The sequence below is a fragment of the Acomys russatus genome, unplaced genomic scaffold, assembly GCF_903995435.1.
Source record: "Acomys russatus unplaced genomic scaffold, mAcoRus1.1, whole genome shotgun sequence".
NCBI lineage: Eukaryota > Metazoa > Chordata > Mammalia > Rodentia > Muridae > Acomys > Acomys russatus.
In genome coordinates, this window is record NW_026131939.1 from 163203 (window position 1) to 172389 (window position 9187).

General features: G+C 36.7%; 1 pseudogene; it reads left to right on the forward strand.

Annotated features, from left to right (window-relative positions):
- The first annotated feature begins 381 nt into the window (after positions 1 to 381).
- LOC127186667 (60S ribosomal protein L9-like) lies at positions 382 to 8928 on the forward strand (annotated as a pseudogene).
- The last annotated feature ends 259 nt before the right edge of the window (positions 8929 to 9187 follow it).

Genomic DNA, 9187 nt, shown 5'->3' on the forward strand with positions numbered 1-9187 from the left:
AGGAGCACTTTCTGGGTGTGTATCTGGGATAGATCTGACTTCTGATCACCCCACAGGTCCATGCAGGGACAAGGCACAGGCAGCAGGCTCTAGTGGCTGTGGACACATTCTCCAAAGCACAGGCAAAAACCTCAGGCTAAAGTGATGTGCCTGCACTCTGGTGGATTGAACCAAAGTCTCAGGCCTCTATAGGCATAGGCACTTGCATGGAAATCAAACAAAACAGCACAAGCTAGTGCTTGGTACCTGATTCTTTGGTAGTCTGAACCAAGGGCATAGGGCCCCAGTGGCTGCTGGTAGTCTTCAAAACCCAGACAAACATGGGGGTAACAGGCTATCTCTCGGATTGAACATTGGGCTGCAGAGCACTAGCATCAGCCTATGCTGGCCCACAAGGGAGCTCAGGGTTTTGGGAAAAGTCTCCTGGAGCTGAACCCAGACCAACTGCTTGATCCTGCGAAGGGTTCTGTGAATCCCACAGGTGAGTGGTCTCAAGCTATAGTCACTCACCAATGAATTGCTCTCAGTGGCCCATGAAAAACACCATAAACTACCATACAACATTAGAAACAGAAAAATGACTGAAGGCCAGCATAAAAGTCAAAAAAGAAAAGCCAAAATAATATGGCATCTCCAGAAGCCAGTTATCCCAAAGAATCAACCCTGGAACTCAACAAAACTGAAGCACAAGAAAATGAACTTAAATCTTTCACAATGAAGATGATAACGGAGAAAATGAATAAAATCAGTAAACAAACAAACAAACAAACAAAAATACAGGAAGATGCAGCCAAACAGATTGAGGACCTTAGAGAGGCCATGACAAAAGCTTATAGAGAGGAAATGAAGAAATCACAATCAGATGAAGGAAAGCAATAAAATGGTTCAGTATCTGAAAATGAAAATGGAAGCAATGATAAAAGCACAAACAGAAGAAAGCCAGGAATGAAAGAACTTAGAGAAGAAAATAGAAAATACAGAGGTAAGCATCACCAACAGAATTCAAGAGATGGAAGAAAGAATCACATATGTAGAAGATATAATTAAAAAATTGATGCAACCATCAAAGAAAATGTTAAATATGAAAAATTCCTGACACAAAACATCCAAGAAATCAAAGATACCATGAAAAGATGAAACCTAAGGATAATAGGAATTGAGGAAAAAGACAACACCTGGCTTCAAGGCCCAGAACTTATTTTCAACTAAATCATAGAAAAAAATTTTTCCAAAATTAAAGAAAGAAATGCATATAAACATAAAAGAGGCCTACAGAATACCAAATAGAATAGATCAGAAAAGAAAATCCTCCTGCCATATAATAATGAAAACACAAAATGTGCAGAACAAAGAAGAAGTATTAAAAGCAGAAAGAGAAAAAGACCAAGTAATATATAAAGGCAAACCTATCAGAATCATACCAGACTTCTCAACAGAGACCATAAAATCCAGATGGGCCTGGGTAGGGCTCTTCCAAACCCTAAGAAAGTACAGATGCTAGTCCAGACTACTAAACTCATTGAAAATTTCAATAACTGTGAATGCAGAAAACAAAATATTCCATGACAAAAACAAATTCAAAGAGCATCTATCCACAAATCCAGCCCTACAGAAGTTTCTGGAAGAAAAATTCCAACCCAATGTGGCTAATTACAACCAGGATAACACAGGAAATAGATAATTTCATTATAGCAAAACATAAACAACAAACACGCAAACACTTTACCACAACCGACATCAAAATCAAGGTACTTAGCAGTCAGTGGTCATTAATATCTCTTAACATCAATGGTCTCAACTCTCAAATAAAAAGACACAGACAAACAGAATGGATGCATAAATAGGACCCAACATTCTACTGCATTCAAAAAGCACATCTTAGCCACAATGATAGATATTAACTCAGGGTAGAAGGGTGGAAAAAGTCTCCCAAGCAAACAGACACAAGAAACAAGCTGGTATAGCCATTCTAATATATAATAAAATAGACTTTAAACCAAAATTAATCAAAAGAAATGACAAAGGACACTTCATACTGATCAAAGGAAAATTCAACCAAGATGACATCACAATTCTGAGCATCTATGCCCCCAAGACAAGAGCACCCACATTCATAAAAGAAACATTAATAAAGCTTAAACCACACATTGATGCCCACATATTAATAGTGGGAGAATTCAACACCAACTTTCACCAAATTATAGGTCAATGAAACAGAAACTAAACCTAGAAATAATGACACAGACAGATGTCATGAATCTAGTGGATATATCAGATATCTCTATAGAACTTTTCATCCAAACAATAAAGAGTATACCTTCTTCTCAGCACCTCACAGAACATTCTCCAAAATTGACAATATAGTAGGTTATAAAGCAAGCCTCAAAAGATACAAGAAGATTGAAATAATACCTTGTATACTATTAGACCAACATGGACTAAAGGTGGACTTCAACAACAGAAATAACAAAAAGCCTACACACAGAAGGAATCTGAGCAACTCTCTACTTAATGTAAACTGGGTCAGGGAAGATATTACTGACTTCCTAAAATTCAATGAAAATGAAGGTACAACATACCCAATTTAATGGGACACATTGAAAGCAGTACTAAGAGGCAAGTTCAAAGCACTAAGTGCCTTCATAAAGAAATTGGAAACATACCATTCAGGCAACTTAATGACACATCTGGAAGACATAGGAAAAACAAAGCAGAAACATCCAAGAGAAGTAGATGGCTAGAAATAATCAAACTCTGAGTTGTACAAGTTTGTGCTCCCACCAGCAATGAAGGAGTGTTCTCCTTTCTCCATATTCTTACCAACATGTGCTGACATTTGAGCTTTTGATCTTAGCCATTTTGATAGATGTAATAAGATCCATCAGCCTTCTCTGATGACTAAAGATGTTTGGCATTTCCTTAAGTGTTTCTCCGCCATTTGATATTCCTCTTTTTAGAATTCTCTGTTTACCTCTGAACCCCATTTATTATTTGGGTTGTTTGGTTTTGTGGTGTTTAATTTCTTGAGTTCTTTATATATTTTGGATATTAGACCCTGTCAGATGAAGGGTGACTTTTTAGAAAAAAGAAGAAAAACCAATGATCAACTCAGGCAGACTCTTTTGCATAACTTGACTAAACATGAGGGGGCAGTATTGGGTTGATCTGGAGATAAAATAGCTGGTGAGAATACCAAATCATCCCAAAATCATTTGCTTCCTCAGAATTACACATAATGAGATGTGATTAACAATCTTATTACTCAAGAACTACCCTGTGATCCTTCCTGCTCTTTAGTTCCATTGGCTTTATGAGTAGTGAACTCACAACTCCATTCTTCCTCCTTCACTCCAATGGACTTTTGGACCATGAAAATATTCCTACTAAGAGAAATTCCATAACTCCATGGAAGGTACCTACTAAGCATGGAAAAAAGAGTGAGAAGTTAAATGTTATCAAAATCTACATGCTAGTCTCAACATATACAATTTGCTATGTTCTTTTCTAGTGTTCGATTCTCCTAATGCTCATGCAAAATAAGGATTTTAGCTTTTTTAGTATAACTATTTATTTAGATATATTATGAGGACTGCAGATAGTAGTGAATCTACATATGGACTTTGTGTGTGTGTGTTTGTGTGTGTTTGTGTGTGTGAATGTTCATGTCCATCACTCACAAATATGATATCTGTATACAACACATATATGAAGCAAACTTAATAATTTTTTCTTAAACATAACTATGAAATTCAAAACAAAAGGATCACCATAAGGCTTCTATATTATTAGTCTTCCGCATAAATGAAAACAGAAAAAATTACTCTAATTATTGCCAACTATAGCATATATTAATCTGATTGTTATTCACTGTAACCTCTAAGAGGGATCACAATACAGGTTTATAATCCTTCTACCATGAAATCACCAAACATTCAGAAAGAGCAGAATTACAATGACCTAGCCCATGAATACTGATGTGTCAAGTGCAGAACCTTTGAGTTTTCAGAGCCATGTATCTGAAAAACTATGGGAGGATATGGACAGTTACTGGACAACATGCATGATACTGAACGACATTTAAGTTTACCATAGGAACATACATCAACATAGTCTTTTAAAAAGGAAGCATGGCAAAATTGCCAATATCGTTGAAGAGGTAAACAGGAATTTACTTTTGTTTGCTCTGAAATTGTGGAGGACTCCTTCTGCTGTGAGTTATTGTCCAATATGGAGATTTTCAAACCATCCAACATTTCTTTTCAGTTCATGCTCAGATATTCACTAAGAGGAAGATTTTCCCTCTCCCTTGGTGTTGGGGTGCTGCATGGAAAGTCTATAGGGATATCACAGAGATACTTCTAGAATCCCAATGCTGGCTGTTAATTATAACATTTTATTTACTCATTATCTGATTTAAAACTGATGAATTGTTTTAATCTATAACACCTGTTTACCTTATGAGGCAAAAATGGGATATCCAATCCCCTTGAGCTGTAAAGACAGGTGGTTCTGAATTGTCTAATGTGGATGTTTGAAACCACCTCACACATGTTGGAGGAATATCAAGCATAGCTGACTGCTGACTTACACTCTTTTTTTTTTACTTATACTCTTAATTACCATGCTCTAATGAATTCTTACCTAGAAATGACCACTAATATAATCACTGCATTTCTAGCATAAAACAAGTGAGCACCTCTCACAACAACCACTGATCCTGTGTTGCAAAAGCACACTGGGTTACCCATAGTTTTAGTTGACATTTACAGAATGACATGAAGGGGCAATTCATGTTCTATTCAGAATCCAGATAGTCACTATGTGAATCCTTAAGTGGTCTCACTGTTGACAGAGGGCAAATTAGCAGTCATATACCAGATGGTTACATTGGGAAGTCATGGCCAAACACCTGCACAGTGATCCCCATTTCCTCTGCTGTTTCTCCTTAATTTTCAGTTTTTTCTGTCCTGCCACTTGGTGGAGCCCACATCCTCCCCATGTGTAGCCTCTCCATTTCTCAGTCAGATTCTCTCTGAAATGAAAAGAGGGAGCTTTATAGTACACAGAAGAGGGGTATTTGCATGAAGACAGCATGCAACTAAAATCCCAGCAACAGATAAAACGGGGTGCGTAGCTATAATTTCAACAGTGGACTCAGGAAGGCAAACCTGATTGTCTTCACTATGACTTTGGCTCCAGTAATCCTTCTCTTCCTTCATCACTTTACAGGTGAGTAGGTTTAAGGAATTCTGGGACAGTACTCTTTGTTGCTTGGAATGTTTGGGGCATAGTCTTCCTTGTTAATGGGATTGCTTTGTTTTTACTGACTTTTATTATTTTCTTCTTACAGGGTCATATGCCCAGTTTATACTGACTCAGCCAAAATCTGTGTCAGGATCACTAGGAAGCACAGTCTCCATCTCCTGTAAGCGCAGCAGTGGTAACATTGGAAATAACTATGTGCATTGGTACCAGCAGCACATGGGAAGACCCCCAACCCTTGTGATATATAATGATAAAAACAGACCATCTGGGGTTCCTGATCGATTCTCAGGATCCATTGACAGCTCTTCCAACTCAGCCTTACTAACCATCACTAATTCACAGTCTGAGGATGAGGCTGACTACTATTGTCAGTCTTATGGTAGTGGCTTTACACAGTGATGTAAACCTTGGAGGAAGTGAGACAAAAACCTCCCAGAGCACTGGCTCTGAAACCATTTGTGAAAAAACTATTGCTATGTTATGTCTTTTTTAAAGGCACTGCCATTGAGGTTGTGAAATCATAATTTCCTCTATATTCACTCCAAGACTCCACTTGTAATCTGTTAAGAACCCTGGCTTTGACTCTTACTCATGTCACTAAGGTATATATGAGGTTTTATATCCTTGAGTTTCTGACCCAACTGCTAAGAAAAGCAATCACACTGAATTAATACTATTTTATTTTCTTGTAATAATCCTTTTCTGGGTACTTACACATTATTTTATAAATTTCCCCCTTCTGACACCTTTCCTGTCTCTCTGATATAAATTATGAGTTCTCCGTAGGAAGATTAACAAAATCACTATGAATCAATTGAAGAAATAATATAAAGAATGGAATTAGTTAACTCAAACATACAATTAATTACATGAAAATATATACTGATGTAATCATTTAATAAAGAATAAACAAAAAGATCATTTTTGGATCAACATGGAAGTGAAAAAGGAAGACATAGAAAAAACTTAACTGTGCTAAAGGATAAAAGGATGAAAGTAAGATGATTCCACTGTCTGGTAAACATCTGGATGAACTCTTATAGGAAATCATATACAGGCAGTAACACCCTGGATTGGTTAGTACTTAAGATCACTTTGATTATTACATAAAAAGTAAAAATGCATAGAATTATACATAAGTGTAATGACACACGTGTGTGTGTGTGTGTGTGTGTGTGTGTGTGTGTGTGTGTGTGTGTGTATTTTTGCTTTGGTCTTCCGTATTGGACATCCATATTGCTCATAAGATGATTGCTGTTGAAAGATCAGAAGCTAGATCCTCCTGAAATGTTGGAGACTCTAGGACAATAACCACACAGTTAGAAAGCAGCTATCCTGTGAGGTGGTCAACTGTCGGGAGGTTTTGTAATTCAGCAGAAGAGAGAGTAGAGACACAGAGGTGAAAGAGAAGATAATAGCAGAGAAGGAGGGAAACAATTTGAAAGGGGGATCGGTTTTAAATGTAGGAATTAATTGGTTGGAGGAACTGTCTATGACTGTGGAATCAGTCCAGCTGCAAAGAACAAACACCATGGTTAAAGGTAGGAAGCTTAAAAAAACATGCACTGTATCTTCTAAAAGTGAAATAAATCATTTAAAAAGACAGTACTACACAGAAGAAGGCCCATCCCTGCATGGCTCACTCTTAAAAACCCAAATGTGTGGTGAATGTATGCTACAAGATGGTCTGCAGAATTCTTATGGCTTTCAGCACTGTGAAAGGCTCTATGCTGTGGGAAGCTGTCTAAGGTGCGGTGACTTTTTCAGCCAGGTTTTAAGTAGAGAAAATCATTGCTAGATCTTCCAAAGAGAAGTAGGAAGTTTGAAGTTGATATATAGATGAATGAAAGTTAAGACATGCAGAGTCCTTACCACAAGCCTTGCAAGTGGAATTGGCTGATGTATGATATCTTTTATTGCAATGACCATTTTTTCTTCTTTTGTTCAGAAGAACAGTCTATTTGGAAAATGTAGGTTATTGGAATTAGCTTCTATTTGTTATCAGTTTCTTGAAATCGATTATTATACTATTTTCTTCATGAAATTGGGCTCCATAAGGATTGGTGCACATAATTTTAGGATGATAATGTCATCTTTGTTATCTGCCCCCTCTATAAGAATGGAGTATGTGCCTTTATCTCTTCTTTTTAGTTTTAGTTTTATTTCTATATTTTTCATTAAAAGAAGAGTAAAACTGGCTTTATTCCTGATCTCATTTGATTATAGAGATCTTTTTCCTACATTTTATACTTAATCAGAACCTATCTTTGCAGCTAATAAGTGTTTCTTGCAGACAGCTTGCATGTGTATTTTATTTACCCATCCATTCATTCTGTGTCTTTGAATTGGAAAATTGAGACTACTGAGACTTAAAGTTACTAGTGACATGTGTATATTAACTATAGGCATTGTCTTGTTAATTTTTGATGCTTTGATGTTGTCTATGTTCTTAGTGCCACTTGTTTAAATTTTTCAAAATTATTTTAATTAATTATATTTTTATTGAAAATAAAATGGTTTTGTACAATACTTTTAAAATATAGTTTCCCATCCCTCATTTCCAATTCCCTCATCTCTTCCAAAATCCTTCTCACCTCTCTATGTATCACATGGCATGGCCCTCTTCTCTCTATTTAGAAAACAAACAGGAAAAATTGTGACTAAAAGAAAAAATAAAGGAGAATATCAAATTCAGGACAAAAATTACACACTAATAAACTAAAATTTTAATAATAATATAAGCAATACCAGTAAGATTAAAAAGTAATGAATCCATCCTCTCTTGAAGACACTAGTGTCACAGACTCAATTCCCCAGGTGCTCTTGTCCCATATGTCCTCCAGCAGGAAAAGTTTTCCTTGGGTTTGTTGGCGCAATGTGGTAGTTGCCTTCTAGGTTTCTATGCCTACGCAAGCCGTATCCTTACTGCCTGAGCATACTGAGCCCAGCAACTTAAGACCTTTTTGGGCTCAAGCACCCTGGACACCCTTTGTCTTATACATAGACCCATTTTTGTTCTTCTCCCTGGATTTCCTATCTACTAGTTTCCATTTAGAGCAGAACTCTTCCTGATACCTAGTTTAGAGCATTCCCTTCTTATCTGGGTCATTGTGTTTCAGAATAAAGACCATTCTCAGCATTTAGACTGTCAACATCTGAGAAAATGTTGACATGACTCTGAAGGCTGTACAGTCATAATGAATGACCCCAAGTTAACTCTTCAAAGAAACTTCAATAGCATCAACATAGAGCTGAGTTTTCTTGGAAAGAAAAAGCAGAGGGTCTGGGTTGTCAAATGGTGATATAACATAAATGAACGGCTCACTGTCAGAACTATTTGCATTCATGTTCAGAACATGAATAATGGTGTTACAATGGGGTCCTTTTACAAGAAGAGATCTTTGTATGATCCATTCCTCATCAACGTCATTAATCCAGAGAATAGGTGTTTGCTTGAATCTGATATTTCTTGGCTGAAAAATATATCTGATGTATTCAGATGAGGACAGATGTTGCTTGTTCTGTCTCTCAAGACAGTAAGGAAGAATTTATCCTTTAAGGAATTGATATTGAGCTTGTTTAAAATTCAGTGACAATGATTCAGCATCCACAACAGTTATAAACAAGGACATCAGAAAAGTTTTCAATGGCGTCTGTGTCTAAAGAAGAACCCTGCATGAGACTGTTGAATAATGTTTTAGGTACATAGTTCCAGAAAAAAACACCTTAATTATAAGTGTGATTTATATATATTTGAGAACAGTAGAACACACACACACAAACACACACACAAACAAACAAACATTATGTGAAAAAGATCTCCAAAAATACCATTGAGTGTGTGTGTGTGTGTGTGTGTGTGTGTGTGTGTGTGTGTGTGTGTGTGTGTGTGTGTTTGCAAGTATACAAGTCAATCGGGTTA